Below are 20,000 nucleotides of genomic sequence, written 5' to 3'. Positions count from 1 at the left end.
TAATCCCTAACTTTGCATTGTTCGAATACCATTACAGTTGGTTCGCTGCACTATATTATAACAAAAGTTCAGACAAAATTTCAGCCGGATCGGCCCAGTAGTTTCCGAGGAAAGTAAGACGAATATAAAAACAAACAGATTAAGAAAAATATAATAAAGAAACCGATGACGTTTTAAAGATGATACTGACGTCACAAACAATTTTCTAATAGAAAATCCGAATCATCATCAAACACAGTAACGCCATAACGATGAAACAAACTAACATCAATTTGATAATCTTTAGGTCAGACTAGAGAATATATAAGGAACTGAATTCTTTATTTACTACGCGGCGATAGATTGTTCTCATTCCGTCATCCATGACTGGATAAAAATGTTAAGTAAATAAATTACGTGTGAGAGACCAAAAACAAAAAAAACAAAAAAAAAAAAAACAAAAAAAAAAAAACGATAGAATTGAATCTTCACCTGTCGCATAGAACTGATTGCTGCGCAATGCATTTAATCTATTGCGCCAGCTGTTCATGTATAGATTCCCGAGGTTGACATAAATAGTCTGAAGTTCGAAAAGATGTACCTGAATTAGTTGGAGATTGAAGTTAATCGACGTGGAACTTGGCCAGTACCAGATGGATGACTGTTTGGGAATGCTGTTTGTCATCTTCCAATGATCGGCGTATACATGCGGTTGGAAAGTTAATATCCCCTGTAAACTTCTTCCTTTGGAGGAAGGCGGCATAACTCACCAGAGCTAAATATCCCACCAGTTCTTATCGTTTTTTCTTCGATATAGGTTCTCGAGGTCGACATAAATATTTCTGAGTTCATCAAGCCCCACATGAAGAAGTCTTGATTACAGCGTCCGAAACGTTGTGAGACTAGCATGTAAGATTAAGATGTTAACATTGTCCTGTTTATTATTTATCACTATTATCATTAAACGTTTCCGTTGCTAATCGTTCTCTTTTACGTTTTCTTGTTATTATCTTTTTATGATTGCTTTTACTTTTACGGTCTGTGTGTTCTAATCAATGTTCTTACTTATGTGTGTGTGTGTGTGTGTGTGTATGCCCTTACGTATCTTACGTGCAGTTCACTGTTATATGTGTGTGTGGGTGTGTGTTCTTATTCTTACACCGTTTCTTGTCTTGGAAGGTCTCGATGTGTATGTGCAAATAACATAATCGTACATACCTGCTTGCCTTGGCGAGCGGATGATGCCTTCTTGGACGCTGATCTCAATCTCGTGGGGAGTGGTACTTACTGCTGCAGACAGATGCATTAATGAACACAAGATGGGATTCGAAGCTTCAATTGTCTATTCAAGGCAAACCTTTATCTGGACCCTGGTTGTTGGAGAGCCGAATCTCCCGTCTGCCTTCTCTGCTTCATAAAACCACTCTCCACATGTGGTCGTCAACCGGAAGCCTACGACCACAGTTCCCGTGTCACCCCTAATTTCCGGTGCATTCTCTCTAGGTTGATACCTGTCAAACCTAACCTTTTGTGACCCTGCCAACTCGCTGATGGAAAATGAAAATATGCTTACATGACTTTCTATTTCTAAAACTACCTATATAGCAATTAAGCTGGAATTCCCAATACTACAAAGATAGTTGTCCAATACTCCAAATAATACAGAACATAGTAGTCATAATACTTCGAACATCCCACATTAACGGCTCCATCCTCATCACGTACGCCAAGTTTTTTAAGTACACGAAGGAAAAAAGGGAAATCCTTTGCAGTGGTTATGGTGCGATGAGATTTTACTGTGAATCTTTAACAAAAGGAACCAGGGATTGAAGCTCAGTCGAAACCCTAACATGGTACTGAATGACCCAATACGCAACAATGCAAATTATGCACACAGACACGTGGAGATTTCTTGCAATGGGGCCCCATTTGACTGCTGTTAATGCTTTTGTGTTTAACTGTAGGCGACACATCAACTACTCCAAGTTCCCTAAAACTTTACGAAGAAACGAGTTAGAGTCTTGGTGAAGACGTGCAAACTTAACCTTGCTGTGCTTTCTATAGATCGCACAAATGACACTAAGTAGCTTTACTTTACATCTTAGCTGATGGTTCGCCATCGACACCGTGAAAAGATAAAACTATATTAAATTATTATCACATAACTGTAGGCGCACACTCTGGTGCATTCAAATAACTCGATTCGTTTATATATAAACTTTAAAATAATAAAATTACGTAGCAAACGGCAGAATATTTAAAATTCTCTTCTGAATCGTGCAACAAACTGATTTAATAAAATTTTACTTCGAGTGGATGCGAGGGAGGGTTTCTATCTTGAATCCCTTGCTAGTTGAAGCCAAATTTCAAACTCCAATAATTTTCGGGTTACTTTTTCAAAATAACTTAAAGTAAATCCAAAATAAAAAAAAGCAAAAATACGAGGGTCGATCCCAAAGTAAAACCTCCTATTTTTTTTATACTAAAAAAGTTGAAAAGCTATGAAGACTGGAGTGATGCCATTAAAACGAGCGATCTTTCGTGCTCCAGAAATTATTTTTCTAGATAGTCACCACCATCCTCGATACGCTTTTGCCCAGGATGGACGATAGATGTACATAGAACTTCAGGACGAGCTTTGCGATACAGTGGTTGGTTCAAAAGTAAAATCTCCTACTTTTTAACCTCAAAAGTTGAAGAGCAACGAAGACAGGAATGATACCATTAAAACGAGTGACCTTTTGTCTTCCAGAATTTATTTTTCTACATAGTCACGACTATTGTCAGGAATTCAATAACGCATCTCTGCTTCTGACTCACGTCCATGACAGGGGTTGCTTTCTTAAAGCTTCACACCGTCAATATCTAAAACAGAGCGAGGAAACATTTAAGTTATGAATGCGTAAGTTCAGTCATCATAACAATGCAATTTTAAACCCTTTCTCATCAATTCGGGCGAAATAAAAATAATAGGCATTACTTTTGGAACGCCCCTCATGCACAAACGAACATTTTAAAGATGCGTTCATTAAATCTGCACGTATAACGATAAAAATCATATTCAAAAATTACATGCGGCAGATCAATGAAAACCGTATTTCAAACTTACAAGCGACAAACCAATGAAAATACAATTTCAAACATACGTATGGCAGACCAATGACAACCCTATTCAAAACTTACACGCGACAAACCAATGAAAATACAATTTCAAACATACGTATGGCAGATCAATGATAACCCTATTCAAAACTTACACGCGACAAACCAATGAAAATACAATTTCAAACATACGTATGGCAGACCAATGACAACCCTATTTCAAACTTACACGCGACAAACCAATGAAAATACAATTTCAAACATACGTATGGCAGACCAATGACAACCCTATTTCAAACTTACACACGACAAACCAATGAAAATACAATTTTAAACATACGCATGGCAGATCAATGAAAATGCTTTTTCAAATTTACCCGCGACAAACTCATGAAAATACAATTTCAAACATACATATGGCAGACCAATGACAACCCTATTTCAAACTTACACACGACAAACCAATGAAAATACAATTTTAAACATACGCATGGCGGACCAATGAAAATGCTTTTTCAAATTTACCCGCGACAAACTCATGAAAATACAATTTCAAACAAGACAAATCGATAAAAATGATATTTTAAACTAAAACGCGAACATTGAAGTAAATTGTTGCTTAAAATTTATAGGTGAGAGATAAAGGAAAATGTTATTTTAGATTTAAGCATGACAGACCAAAGAAAATATAATTACAAACTTACTTGTAACATGCCAAAAGAAAATAACTTAAATATAACAGAACAAAGAAAATGTTATTATAAACTTCCTTGTTACAGACTAAAATATATACATTTTAAACTTAAGTATGACAGACCGAAGAAAATGTTATTATAAATCTCTTTATGGCAGACTAAGAGATAGATTTCAAACTTAAGCATGACAGACCAAAAAATTAACTTTAATATCACAGATCAAATGGTATTAGAAACCGCCTTGGGCCAGACTAAAGGATACATTTTAAATTTAAGCTTGGCAGACCAGAGAAAATGTTATTACAAACGTGTGAGAGACCAAAAAAAACAAAACAAAAAAACAAAAAAACAAACAAACAAACAAACAAAAAACAAAAACAAACAGACAAAAAAAACGATAGTTTATATTCAAGCATGACTGACCAAAGAAAGTACCATTTTAAACTAATGTGTAATAAAACAACAAAAATTATATTTTAAACTTAAACATGACCAATCAAAGAAAATGCTATTACAAACTTTTGTGTGACAAATTAAAATATGAAATTTTAATCACAAGCATGATTGCGCAAAGAGAATGGTATTTATAACTACATTGTGACAAACCAACGAAAATTATATTTTGAATTAATGCATTGCAGACTAAAGCAAATGTTTTTCAAACGTATGTGTGACAGATCCCAATAGTAATATTTTAAACTTAGGCATGATTAGCCAAATAAAGCGTTACTTTAAAACAAACCAACATAAATTATATTTTAACTTTGAACATGGCTGATCAAAGAAACTCGTAGTGCAAATGTATGTATGAGAGAGGGTGTAAGAACAAGAACAATAACTATGATGATTCTGCTATAAAACTATACTATTAAATAGTGTTGGGTCGATTAATCAGAATTGGGAATCGAAAAATCGGAACTTAGGGTGTACCGGAATCGGTATCGGGATCGTAAAAAATCTGTGCCGATTTTCCGATGCCCCAAAAGATTCCTTTTATTTTGTTTATGTCTTTGTTTTTGTTTAAAACTTAATTTTCCACGGTTCGTATCAATGATGAAATGATAAGTATTTATTGATTTTAATAATTTATTTATTTTAATAATTCAATGTTTATTAATTTTACCAGCAAAACAAAAATCTATAAGTCGCACCCATAAGTGTATTCTTACATTTGTAAAAATATATACGTATTTTACGTGTTTTTTTTTTCCGGGAATTCGACCCCCTTCAACAAATAAGAACAACTCGAAATTTAGAAATTTAAATACATTCGAAATCAAAATCGGCAATTGCATCGGAATCGGGAAGTTATAACAGAATCGGTAATTGTATCGGAATTGGGCAAAATATTGAAATTGTCTCATCACTACTATAAAGAAATAGAAAACAAATAGATCTAATAGTTAGAAAATACAAATCTATCAAATATGGCCTTTTAAGCTTGCTAGATGCTTGCATTCTCTCGCACAATAATTGCAGACATGTTGTCCTATGCAGGCTACTGATTGGCTCTATATTCGTGGATATCAGTTTATGTTTCAAACATGGGACAAGCTGACACTCATTGCTGCATAAGTTGCAGATTACCCACCCATGAAGAAGATATTTCGCGGGTTCTTTTGTTTCATGCATGTATACAGACATGGTCACTGTCTACTCGGTTTCAAGTGTGATCAACCTTCAGAGAAAATCAATTCAGTCTTCACAGACTATGGATACCCACTGTAAAGTTAACTGCGTGTGTAATTGTGAGGCAAGAGTTATGGAATCTCCAACCATTCCTCTGCTTAGTTTGAACTGCTTAATTCCAATATCTAGGAGAAATCCAGGATGACTGGAAACAATACTGAAATAAGCATGAAGTACATACACCACCTAGTATTTATGAATAGTCACCCATTTTAGTACTGACAAGCTTCAAGGTTGTTTAACTTCTATGATCTAACGGGGACCAATGTGTTGACGTTATTGTGCTATACTTACGTGCATACATGTGTAATGTAGTCGTTACGTGTCCACACTTGGGATGCACACATTGTTTGTAGACAGTCGCAAGGAAACAAAGACAAGAATTCGACTCACTCTTTTTTTTTTCAGTGAAACAACATACATTGATTTACAGGTACTTTCCAGAATAACGCATTGTCTTTTATCTACCATGTTCAGGATGCGTCTTTTCCTGTCGCTCTCAGCCCACGCGTGTGACACATTTATCCGTGTGCTTTTCTAATATCAAGGGTCCACGTTTTTCTTTTTTTTATAATATTTTTCTTTCTTTCTTTCATGTCGTGATGTCACCTCGCATACGGTTTGGTATTTGTATACATTTGCTGTTGCTGCCATGTGTGCGTCTGCACTCTGTTACACATGGAAGTCCTGTTTTCATTTAAGGTCAAGAGAAATGGGAAATTCTTTACAGTGGTTTTAGCTAGACGATTCTTGCTGTTATTTTTATTTTACAAAAGAAGGAGAGGGCAAGAGATTGGAGCTCTACAACAGTTTTAAATACATATTTAAGTAACAAAAGGTCCGGAAACATATTTAAGGAAACTCGCAGATGGTGAGACAACGCTTGGCGAGGATTGGAGACGATGGGTGAATTGCATAGAATTTGATTATTAATGAGAACAGCTCAACAAGAATTTGTTAACATTGCACTTGAAAACAACTAATTAGTTGGAAATCACTCCTATATTATATTATGTTCCACAGATGAGAAGTTCTTGGAAAGAAACTTTGTTCATGTGTAACGTAGTATACCTTTTTTATGGTGTCGTTACATATCCACACTTGGGACCCACACATTGTATGTAGACAGTCACAAGGAAACATAGACAATAATTCGACTCACTCTTTTTTTTTTCAGGGAAACAACAGGTATTTATTTCAGGTACTTTCCAAAGTAACGTCTTGTCTCGTATTCAAAAGTCTCCCGTACTCTAATGTGCTTAACAAGACTGTCGTGTCAAACACGTCGTATTCTATCTTTGTCCAATCATGTTTCGGATGCGTCTTTTCCTGTCGCTCTCAGCCCACGTGTGCTTCTCTAACATCAAGAGTCCACTTTTTTCTTTTTTTTTGTAATATTTTTCTTTCTTTCTTTCTTGTCGCGATGTCACCACGCACAAGGCTCGGTCATTTGCATACAGCTGCTGCTGTTGCTGTCATACGCGCGCCAACGCTGTGTTACAAGAGACAAACATTTTCTAATGTTTCCTAATCTCAAACTTAAATATGGCAAATGGACAAAATTTTATTTCAAACTTACAGACGACAGATCAAATCAAATTTTATTTCAAAGACAATTAAAATTAAGATCTACTAAAATCATATTTCAGACTAAGCATGACAGCCAAAAATGCTATTTCAGACTCAAACGTGACAGACAGACGAAAATGATATTTTCAACTTAAGCGGAACACACAGAGTGCCTCATACAAAAGTGTGTGGACGCCAGAAGCAATACAACCATGCGGCGTGTTCATGCTATTTTTCAAGACCATTCCTTGTTTCTCCCGGGAACTCCCATAATCGAAACATCTTGTTCATTTACATTTGTCGATTGAAATAAGTGATTTAATTCGATATATATTCTTCATGTAAAAGTACACACAAAACTAATGAATCCCTACCCATCGCTAGGGATAAGGGAATCATCGTTTAGTCGTTGTCTGTAATTCTCTCAGCTGCCATTTCGACGTTTGCGTGTCTTTCTGAATCATCTGTGGCTTCACTAGTATAATCATGCTTCCATTCCTAACGCATCTTTTCTACCCGGTGTCATAATTACTCATCTATAAATCTACTGTCCGTACGTCGATTGACACCTCATCAAATTCCCTTAAAACATTTGACATGCGGGCTACCCTTAGTCTGATCCAAGGCTAGTCATTGTTTGGAAGCAATATTCCATATAATTTCAAACTTGTTCAGTTAACAATGGTAAAAATTACAAATAATGTTCTAGCACTTCTCAGAAACACCAACATATTCTAATAATATTAAATGAGAAATTCTAATAGGCACATATATATATAAAGTAGGTTGATTGATGATTTATAATTAAAATTTAAAATTAGGTTGATTGATGATTTATAATTAAAATTAAAAATTAAAAATCGGTTTCCTAAGAAAGAACAAACAAAATAAATAAATTGTACGATCGTTTCGGAAACAATGTTTTTATTGTGATAGACATTGAGTCTTGGACAATAATTTTATCATATAGTTTTTTAAAACAAAGTCTCCTCATCAGCAAAAATATTGGATGTTTTTTTTTTCTAAAGACACAAAAAATAAACCTAGCATTTTTTAAGTAAGGCAGATGCATCTTTTAATGGTTCGCCTTCTAAAAGTCGTACGTATCATCGCCGAATGGGAAATGTTGTTTATGAATGCTTTCAATGCTTTTTGCTGATGAGGAGACTTTGTTTAAAAAAAACTATATGATAAAATTGTTATCAATCATCATACTTAATATTAAAATAGCTCTAGGATATATATGCATATCGGGCTTATTATATATCTACGTTACAACGAGCACTGTTTTCTTTTCTTTTATTTTAATTCTATTATGAATGTACTAATTTAAAATTTTTTTTTTTTTTTTGCAATTTCACCCCCAAAAAGGCACATTGCAACTTTGCTGTAGGGAGCTACTATAAGGGACATATGCTACAGGGGTACTATGTGGGGAGTTGGGCAGCAAGATCTCGGTTTACGTTAGATTTGAACGTCTGCATGTCAGTACAGTTGAGGAAGCAAGAACTCGGAAGGGAATTCCAAAGTCCAGCGGTTCTGGGGAAGAAACTACTGGAGTAGAAGGCTCTCTTACATCTAAGGATCTAAACTGTGAAGGAGCGGGATTTTGCTGTTTTCCGGGTTTGTCGAGTGTACTTACGTCGAGGGGGCACTAGTGCTTGCAGTTCGTCAGAACATTCACCATTGAAATACTTGTAGAACAGGCAGAGGGATGCTACATTGCGTCGATGGGACAGAGGCTGAAGCTTAGATGACAGTTCAGGCCCTATTAGGTTGGCGACTCTCTTTTGAATCCTGTCTAGGAGTGAGAGACAAATAGCAGATGAACCAGCCCAAATATGACAACAATACTCCATACATGGGTGAATGGTAGTCTTATAGAGGTACAGGATACTTTCGGGCATTAGTAGTTTTCTAGCACGATAGAGAGAACCTACCCTTTTCGCAGCGTTTCTGGCAATGCTTTCAATGTAATTGTTCCAGCTCATGTTTCCTGTAAACGTTAGGCCGAGGAGTTTAAAGGATGTGCTTTCATATAAAGAGTCTTTGGCCATTGCTATTGGTGGTAGAGAAGGATTCTTGTAGTTATTGAAGGAAACAAGTTAGGTCTTAGCAGCATTGAATGTGACCATCCATTTTTGCCCCCATTCCACTAGAGATCGGAGGTCATCCTCTAGTGTTTTTGCCATTTCTCTAGATATGTGTTCATTTGTTTTCCTGTCGTGTCGGTTATAGAGCGTGGTGTCCTCAGCATATATACCCATCTCATAGACAATTTTGTCAGGAAGGTCATTTATGAATATTAAAAATAATAGAGGTCCAAGGATAGACCCCTGAGGCATTCCCGCATTTATATCATATTGTTTAGATGTACGACCATCGAGGACAACCTGGATTTTTCTCTTATCTAAGAAGGCTTTAATTATGTTTAAGATTCTTCCAGTGATACCGTATGATCTGATTTTCCTGAGAAGACCTTCGTGCCATACCCTGTCAAAAGCCGTAGATATATCTGGAGCTACCGCTATACCCTCCCCTGCTTTGTCAAATGAATGGTATATACGCTCACAGATTACAGTTAGGATGTCTGCCTTGGAACGGGCTTGCCTAAATCCGTATTGTTGGTCGGTCAGGAGTTTAGCATCTGTAAAGTGATGGACTAGAGCTTGGTTAATAATGGACTCAAATATTTTGGCGAAAAGTGGGAGGAGACTAATAGGGCGGTAATTTACTGGGTCAGTTCTTTCACCAGAATTCTTGAAAACTGGTATCACAGAAGCACTTTTTCAGCAGGCAAGAAAGCAAGCTCCCTTAAGGCATTTGTTGTAAAGTTTGGAGAGAACCGGCGCTACTTCGGCGGAGCACTTTTTTAATAGCACAGCCAGGATGGGATCAGGTCCACATGCTTTTGAAGTGTCGAGATATTTTATGATGGCATGCACCTGAGATGGGGTGATTTCCAGATCGTCTAGTGTGACGTCTGTCCGCAAAGGAAAGTCAGGGAGGGGGTGGTTTTCAAGGTCCAGAGCAGAGTTGGAGGCAAACCGACTGGCAAGCATGTTAGCCCTCTCGGTTGCTGAGCAAACAACCTCGTGATTGTTGGATAGTGGGAGAATTGTTGATTGCCCATTATTTACTACACTGTTGTAGATTTTCCAAAAGTCACGGGTTCCTAATTTCTGTGCTTCGATGCGTTTTTTGGTGGTTTCAGTATATTTTCTCGTAGCTGTCGCTATTTCTTTCTTACAATTATTTCTGGCTTCTATACACTTCTTTCTATTTGAACTGGACTTATGTCGGTTAAATCTGCGGTACGCATGCTGCCTTTGCGCGATGGCAGCTGCACAAGTAGACGTAAACCATTGGGGAGAGTGAGGCTTGCTACAAAACTTCCGCGTGGGGACATGTGCTTCAATTGCTGTTTTGAACCATCCAGTGGTCTCATGTGCGCACTGTTCAGCAGGAAGTGAGAAGATATTTCGTCATGGCGCGTCTCTGATGAGATCCCTGATGGCTTCCCAGTCAGCCTTTTTATAATATCTCGTTGTTTTGAGTAATGGCTCTTCCATGTTGGATCTAGAGTTTAGTGCGATTTCAACTATTATCCTTACATGATAAGCATTTCCAAGTTGGCTGTGGGCATTCGTAATGCAATCATCGGGGACTGTGGTCAGAAACAGATCTAAAAGTGATACGTGTTGTTCTTGTTGGTCAGGGAAACGGGTTGAAAACGTAACCGTCTGTGATAGGGGATGAGATATAGAGAAGCTATGTGTTGTGCTACCAGCTGCGTCTGTGTAAGTAGAAAATCCAAGCCAGTTGTTGTGGTGGACATTGAAGTCATCAAATACATGCACTTGTGCGCTAGTGTCGAAGGAAAGTGCTGTATCTATGCTGTCAGAGACTTTGTTTATTAAGATACAGTCCTGGGTCGAGGGAGAGCGGTAGAGAAAATAAAAGTAACTAATGTTATGTTGCATGTAAAGTCTAAAGCACATAAAGTCTTGATCGTCAGATTCTAGTTTTGTTCTCTAGTCAAGGGGAGGGTATTTCGAATATAAACTCCAAGCCCATGCGCATATGTCTGTCAGAGTCTTTACAACAGAGTGGGAGATATCCAGGCATATTAAAGTAATTAGAGGGGATGGAGGGGTGTAGGTTAGTCTCACTTAGTGCTAAGATATCCAGGGTGTTTGTTAGGAGAAATGCTTCAACGTCATTTAAATTAGTTCTAAACCCACGGATGTTCGTAAATGCAAGCCTCAAGGGAGGATGCAATTTGGTTTTGTTTGAGTTTTGTGCTGGTTTAAGCGTAATTTTACATTGTACTGTCATCATTGTTTTTTTTTTTTTTAGAGTTTCAGTTTAGGTAGGGGTGTAGAAAAATTGGTTATGCAGAATACTGGACATGCAATACAAGTAGACCATCAGCCGACCCTCCATCTACTAGGGTTGTGGCCTCAGGAAAGCCCACCAGAGATGAGTGCAGGGTCCTGTTTCCATGTGCGACATGGCATTGCAAACATCCCGATATTATTCAAATGTTGATGGAGCAGCCGCTCTAATCGCTACCAAAGAGTTAGGGCTCCTGTATTACCAGTCGGGAACAGCAGCCAGGAACTGTCAATCCGGTACCCTCTACCCATCAGACGATGGACAACCCAATCTACCTGTACTGCCATTTTGGCATTCATACACTCCCAAGTGCCCAGTTTAGAGGAGTGCAATGTGTCGGGAGAGGGAAAACGGCGTTCATTGCCCTAGACAGGAAACAAGATCGACCACTGAGTGTTTCTATCAAATTCCTGTGATTTGACCTCTACGCCTGGCTAATAGGCAAAGAAGGAGTATGGAAGCCGGGCGATAGGCAGTGCCTATCTACTCCTTAAGCAGTTTAGGTTTCCAGACCGGTAATTTGCTTTGAGTTACCAGCTCTAGGAAGGTTGTCATCCAAGACTGGAGAGGCCTCCCTCCCCTTAGGTTTAGCTTCAGAGTTTTCCTTCTTCTAGACGGATGATCTGGGAAGATCTACGGGTCCATCAGTACCGAGAGGGTTTGCCCCGCGCCTGGGTCATAATCCAGGTATTTCTGCGACCCCGCGTGGGTAGTTAATGTTACTGGGTTAGTATGTAGATGTTATATATCTACTGAAAAATTACACTGCTCAAAGTGATTAAGGGACATTGCTATTTCATTGTTACTGGAGGAGGGGGTGAGTAAAAGTTCATGCAGTGGAAGCAGCTATATTTGCAACAAGTTTGTTGGAAGGCGTTAATATATGGTTTAATATTTTTACTTCAAATTTAGAATTTGTTTTTCCTTATTTTTATGTTGGCTTAGGAATAGGATAATGCGTTACAGGATGGTTTGATATTAAGAATGAACTAAAATGTGATTGCCCAGGCTCTGGGTGTTTTAGATGGCAGGAGTGTTAAGATGTATCTTCAATGTAGATACGTGTAACGTCATTTTTGATATGGTGTACAATACAATACAGGTATAATTTGTAAGTAAAATTATAAGCTACGTCGTGTTCATTGTGTATAATAGAGTAAAAAAGTATATGGGAAGATTTCCTACAGATGCGAATATATGACGGAGATATCTTCAGCTTTTCGTTTGAAAATCATGAAGTTGTATTTTGCATTAGAGTTTCGAAGAAATACTTTCCTTCTCATCAGAGGGTAGGAATTAGCAAAATGCGGGATCGGATTTTGCATACAAAAGTATTTGATGAAACTGAAAGTAAGTCAAAGATCTTACTTGATAACAAAAAGTGAAGCAGAGAGAATATGGGGAAGAAATTGTAATTTAATTGTAATTTTTATTATATATATATATATATATATATATATATATATATATATATATATATATATATATATATATATATATATATATAGTTTTTCCATTTTCTTTCTTTCTATTTACATTCGATTAGAACGGACATAACAAAGTTACCGAGTTTTCTTTCTTTGGTCGTTTGGTTAATTCTTTCTTATTTTTCCTTTTACACTTTTTTTCACGGGAGTAGGTTGTTGGATTTTGACATCGAGATGCGATTCGGACTAATTACCAATAGTGAATGGCTCGTATAGCCACCTTCTTTCTTTGTCCAGTTCGTTTCAATAAGTTTCCATCTTCACTTGCAAAGACATGAACGTGTTGACTCAATATTTTCCAATCAATAAAAATCGTTTCATCCCCGAAAAATAACATGTCTGTGTCGAATTACTGAACAGAAAAAATTAATAAATTCTTATTTATTAAAAAAAAAAAAAATAGCTATGACTATGGTTAACGAAATCATTCTTCTGAATGACACTTCATCATCAATGACGCCCATCCTAGAAATATTGACGGGAGTATCCCAAACTGAAGTTCCTGTAAGCCTACTGCTATATCTCTGGTACCAATTTCGCTATGCAGAAGGTAAACTCTCCCTGTCTGTCTCTCTCTCTCTCACACACACACACACACACACACACACACACACACACACACACACACACACACACACACACACACACACACACGGCAACATTAAAATGAACTTTCTAATGCTTTTGTCTACTTCTTATTAAAGAACTTAAAAACTTGCTCTCGCAAAGTATGTTTTACATCTCTATAAAATTGTTGATATAAATATATTTTGTTTGTTATTCATGTTTTCTAGCTTTCATTTCCAAAATTTCCGTTGTTGACTTGACTTTTGCTAACTGGTGACCCATTCTTAACATTCATGTTTCTATCTATCTTTTCCAGTCGCCATTTCAGCTACATGTATATTAATTGTTAGCGCTCTTCTTGGCATTTGTCAGAGACGTTACTGTGGATCAAAATAAATACACATAGCTGAAGCCGTTTGTTGGAATCTTTCTACCGAAATTTCATTTTGCTTTCATTCTTTTCTTTGGTTCTTTTTTCTCTATTATATTTCTTTTACTTTTATTTTATTTTTTTACTTTTGTCTTTATTATTTTTTCTTTCTATCGATATTTCTTCTTATTTTCACTCTTTCCATTTGTTATTTTGATTTTATTCTATAAATACTTCGATATTACATCTTTTATTTATACATTTTTACATAATTCTCTTTCCAAATTTCAAGTTCTGTATTTGTTCTTTTACCTGTCTTTTATCTATCTTTTTTATATTTCTATTTCTATTCTGCATATCTATCTATCTATCTATCTATCTATCTATCTTTTTTATATTTATATTTGTCTTCTATTCTGCATATCTATCTATCTATCTATCTATCTATCTATCTATCTATCTATCTATCTATCTATCTAGCTAGCTAGCTAGCTAGCTAGCTAGCTAGTATTTTTTTTATCTACCTATCTTTCAAAATTTCAGATTTTATATTTGTTTGTTTATAATTTTTATCGATATAGTTTTTCTATCTGTCTATCTATCTATCTATCTATCTATCTATCTATCTATCTATCTATCTATCTATCTATCTTAATCTATGTATGTATGTATCTATCTATCTTAATCTATGTATGTATGTATGTATCTATCTTAATCTATGTATGTATGCATGTATGTATCTATCTATATATCTTTCTGTTCATCTATTTCTCTATCATTCATTTTTTCTCCATCTCTTTCTCCCTCTCTCTCCCTTTATCTCTCTATCTCTATATGTATCTATGTGTCTCTCTCTTTATCTATATATCTACCTACTTATATATATATATATATATATATATATATATATATATATATATGCAGTTTTCTATCTACTTTAGGAAAAAAGTTACAAAACTGGGAATGAAGAAAAAAAATGCTGGCTATGATTAGTAAAAAAAAAAAACATCATTTCTTAGGGGGAGGTTTTAACATCTGTCCTACATAATCCCTTTTTTAGACTTAACTCCGGGAATTTGTGCCCCTATTGTGAACTATGTAGTAAAAAAAGGCCCTTTCTTTTTCTTTTCGCTGTTTTTTTGGACTAGCAACGAGTATTTTAATCAGGCATTGAGCCACTAATACCCTGGGTGGCCGTATTTACTTTTAAGTTTTTTTTCGCATTCAACGTCTCCGTCCGGGTGGCAAAACAAAAGCAGACGGGCAGACATTTTTCATTAGCGGGGAAGACGCCATCTTGAAGGAAAAACAGCGTCTCACCAACCCACGCGTATTATTATTATTATTATTATTATTATTATTATTATTATTATTATTATTATTGTTATTGTTGTTGTTGTTGTTTTAATAATAATAAAATTAATAATAATAATAACATCATCAACAACCACAGTCACCTAAAGTTCATTCACTATTTCTTATTTATCTTTATTCACCTTAAACAATGCACACTTCTACTGATGTGTAAGTGAATGCCATAATATATGGTGGAACGATAAAGTTGTCGCCTAAAGAAAACAACACTACAGCTTTATTTTAAAACTTTTATTGAAAAAAATCAACTCAGGTAACTTCATTATGTAGTAGAGCTTGCATCTAATCAATGTAGCCGCCTTCAGCCTCAATCACCGCCTCGATACTGGTCCGGAATTGGGAGCATGCCTTTTTCATAAACGCCGGTGGGAGCTCGGCGAATACTCGGCAGATGGTGGCGATCAGGCTAGCTTTGGGGTTGCGGGAGGTCATGTTGGTGATGTTCTCGGCGTATGACCAAACGAAGTAGTCCAGCGGGTTCAGGTCGGAGTAGAAATGGGGACAAAGTCGTAGCACTCCTTCTGATGCGAAGCCTGGGTCTCTTTTGACTTGTGCGTCGGCGCCGAGTCCTGCAAGCGGCCACCTGATTGCACCAGGGAATCACCACACTCTTCAGCACATCCAGATACACCTTGGTGTTGACTTACAAATCAACTTTGAAGATGCGAGGTAGCATGATGTGGCCCTCACTTATAACCACACCAAAGACCGTAACCCTAGCTGGAAACTTTGTTTTCATCACCCTGACTATGTCTCAGTTATTCGTGGCAATCCAGTTATGAATTTTGAGGGTGCTGGCGATGGTCCTGTTTTCAGAACTTGGATCGGTAGAGATCATGAGTTTATGTCGCTCATTGAATATTGTGCCACTCTCAGACATGATAGATTACACTTATCGCTCTTGGCATCTGTACACAACCGGCGAACTAGTAGATGGTCTGCAACAAAGAAAAAAAAAAAAAAAGAAAGAAAACCGATTTACATCAAACGGAAACTGAATCATGGAAATATCAGATATAAAGCCCTTTGTTAAAAAAGAAAGTGATTTGAGTTTTTCCTTCCTTCTGTTTCCGTGTGACAGAGTCTACAACGTGTTGGTTGGTTGGTTGTTATTGTTTTACGGCATATCAACCCTTTTCAGGTTATTTAATGCCGAATCCAAGGATTTTGAAGAAATTTTTTTTAATAGAATATATTTGTTGTTTTACAGCAGAATTCTATTTAACCCATAGTTGTGACCCTAACAGGTGCTACTACTCCGGGTCAGAGTGGACCTGGGAGCAATGGCAAATAAAGGGTGTCTCCACACTCCCCAAAGCCCGCAAACTGGGACCTCACCACTGGATATAGTTTAAGGTCATATCCAGGACCGAGAAGTAGGGGGGAAAAAGGGGGGGGCTGTTGTTTTTGTTTTTGGTTTTGCAGAACATAATTAAGTTTTACAAAAGAGAATAGAAAAACAAAAAGGAACATCAATATAGCTGCATTTCGTCTCAGGAAGCTAATAGACAGCCTGACCTGGTAGCACCAGACAACGTGTTGGGTCTGTTAAAATATAACGACACGGTAAAGAAAGGTATACAACGTTACATAGCGAACAAAGTAGGTCTTCATGTCGACCAGACACTAGTAAGGAAAGATCTCCGTGAGATCTGTGCAGAAGTCTGATTCGCTCATCTCCGTCATCTTCTCCTATATCACGCCAGACACACCATTCACCCTATCAGAAACACATTTTTACATCAAATGATACAGCCAATATATGATTGAATTGGCTAATATCTATAAACTACAAATAAAACAAAAAGTCCACGAAATTCCATTTTCTAAAAAAAACGGTGATGGCCCTTTGTCCTCCTTGCAACCGCTTTGCCACAGAAAAGACGTTGCCAGTCTCTCCCTGTTTTATCGTTATTTTACTGGCAAGGCTCAACTGAATCGCAATCTTTAGTTCTTTCTGCAAAATATTCACAACACTCATCTAGCTACAACCAGTCACCATTTTTCCCACTCTCTATCGATTCACATTTTGTCAAAGTCATACGCCTAGTGATCCCAATGTACGTTTATAAAATCTTATTTCGAAAGCTTCTGATGTCATGAGTTACCGTGGCCGAGACAGCTAACCCATTAGCTTTTTTTTTTCATCTCCTTTTTTTCTTTCGCGTTAGAGGTTCGATCCTGGCTACTGCGGCTATTTTTTTTTGCGCTCACACGGGCACTCGCTGCTATTTTGATTAAAAAAATTCTTCTAGGGGTTGTTTGCTCAATAGCCTTAGTATACCACCTCTCTCCACTCGGGTAACACCGAGTAACCAAGCTAGTATATCTTTAAAGCTTGAAAACTTCCACTCATAAACCAAGAGATACTGATTCTCATCGGTGGTGGTGGAAGTGTGTTTGTGTACTTCGTAGTACGCCACCTTAGCGTTTAGTGTTACGACTGTTGTTCTCTGTATAATCTGTTTTGCTCTTAATAGAAATACTTTCTTCCAATCCATATCCCTGTCCGTTTCTTCTTTAGTGACCCATTAGCGCCACCCAACTTGGCGACGAGAATCTCGAATTCACAAACGGGATATTCACCGCAAATGGCGTCGAAGAACTAAAACTCATAAAGACCATCACCAACAAAATCCATTTCGAACCATAAAGGAAAAGAATAAAATTATGCCAGTAATAACACACCGAAGCTATCTGATAACAGAGAAGATACTCTTTCAACTGGGATTACAGAAATCCCTAAAAAATCTTTCAACTAATGGTGATCAAAAGGGAAACATCGTTATGTCGGACATCTAAGAAAAAAGTTCTCAGGACTGTACATAAACATATTTCAATTTAAAACTAAAGAGAATAAAACGGTAAGCGTGACATTCACTAATCAAATAGTTTTTCTCATAATGAAAAAAAAAGCGTAAACGGTATTCAACGTACAAAGTTAAACTGTAATTAGTAATATTGCAACGTTTTCTTTCAAATAAGTAAAAGAACGAGTTCAATGAAATTATCATGCGGATATTACAACAGAACTGACAACAATAGAAAGATGAAAAAGACAAAAAATGGGAGTAAGTATGTTTCAACAGCTACCGGAAGTACAAAAACAACAGATGCTACACCAGCAGAAATTTGAAGAAAAACAGCAAAACATTGAACAAATGGGAGAACGTCTACAAAAAAGTACGAAATTACATCTTAAGAACTTGACTAATCAACCTAAGATAGACAGTAACAGAGCTTTTTGGAAAAAAACCCCCCAAAAACGATATGGAACACCATGGCTATCTTTATCTGTGTCTCTGATCAAGATCAAATGTTCGATGCTTTCATTAGAAGATATGAAGAACTTTTCAACGTTTATTATGAAAATTATCCTGAGTGAAAAGGTTCGCTTGCTTTTATGAAAGGAACTGGTGAATACAGTAGATTTTTAAATTACGTCCTACTTAAAAAGGACCACCAGCAGATTTTTAGATTACGTCCTAATTAAAAAAGGACCACGGTAACCATGAAGTTACTGTTAGAATTATTCAGTCCCAATACGTCACTGTTCCACAAAAAGTAGAAATGTTTTCATTTGGCTAAGCGGGACGACGAAAATAATTTAGCGTTCACCTTGGATGTAAACAATCAATGCAACAAATTTAGACTAGCAGAATTATCGGCAGATGATTTTACATCTCTCGCTTTTGCTCATGGGCTAATGTCGGCAAAAAATTAGACGGTGAATACTAGCGAAACTCGAAAACGAACCCAATTTCACTCTACAGAAAATTTCAAAAGATTGCCAATGGGTTATAAGCGCGAGAAGCTCTTCTAAAACCATCGAGTGTAGCAAACGTCAGAAAAAAAGTACACATCGAGAAATGACTTCTCTAAAAAAGAGAAAAAAAAATATGTACAATCATATTACCAGTATAAAGTAAAGAATTACTACCCTGAAAAAAAAGAAGAAATACTACCAGTATAAAGTAAAATATTACCAGTATAAAGTAAAATATTACCAGTATAAAGTAAAAAAATATTACCAGTATAAAGTAAAATATTACCAGTATAAAGTAAAATATTACCAGTATAAAGTAAAATAATATTACCAGTATAAAGTAAAATATTACCAGTATAAAGTAAAAAAATATTACCAGTATAAAGTAAAAAATATTACCAGCATAAAGTAAAATATTACCAGTATAAAGTAAAATATTACCAGTATAAAGTAAAATATTACCAGCATAAAGTAAAAAAATATTATCAATATAAAGTAAAATATTACCAGTATAAAGTAAAATATTACCAGTATAAAGTAAAAAAATATTATCAATATAAAGTAAAAAAATATTACCAGCAAAAAGTAAAAAAAAATATTACCAGCAAAAAGTAAAAAAAAATATTACCAGTATAAAGTAAAAAAAATATTATCAGTATAAAGTAAAAGAATATTACCAGTATAAAGTAAGAAATATTATCAGTATAAAGTAAAATATTACCAGTATAAAGTAAAAAAAGTAAAAAAAAGAAGAAATATCACCAGTATAAAGTAAAGAATTACTCCCCTGAAAAAAAAAGATCGCTACCCCCATTTTTAAAACAAAAGAAATTAACGCCGATAGATGCAGAAAATTACACTGGGAAAATTCTACGCTTTTCGGGATAAAACTTGCTAAAATTGTGGCAAGCTTGGCCATGAAATGTCGCATTGTAGGTGCAAACGCAAAATATGAAATAGAATCAGACAAAATCAAATGAAACGCCAGACGAAAATTTACACAA

Source organism: Euprymna scolopes, chromosome 37, assembly GCF_053919585.1.
Source record: "Euprymna scolopes isolate OS-2025 chromosome 37, ASM5391958v1, whole genome shotgun sequence".
NCBI classification, from domain to species: domain Eukaryota; kingdom Metazoa; phylum Mollusca; class Cephalopoda; order Sepiida; family Sepiolidae; genus Euprymna; species Euprymna scolopes.
Note: the sequence above shows the minus strand (reverse complement) of the source record.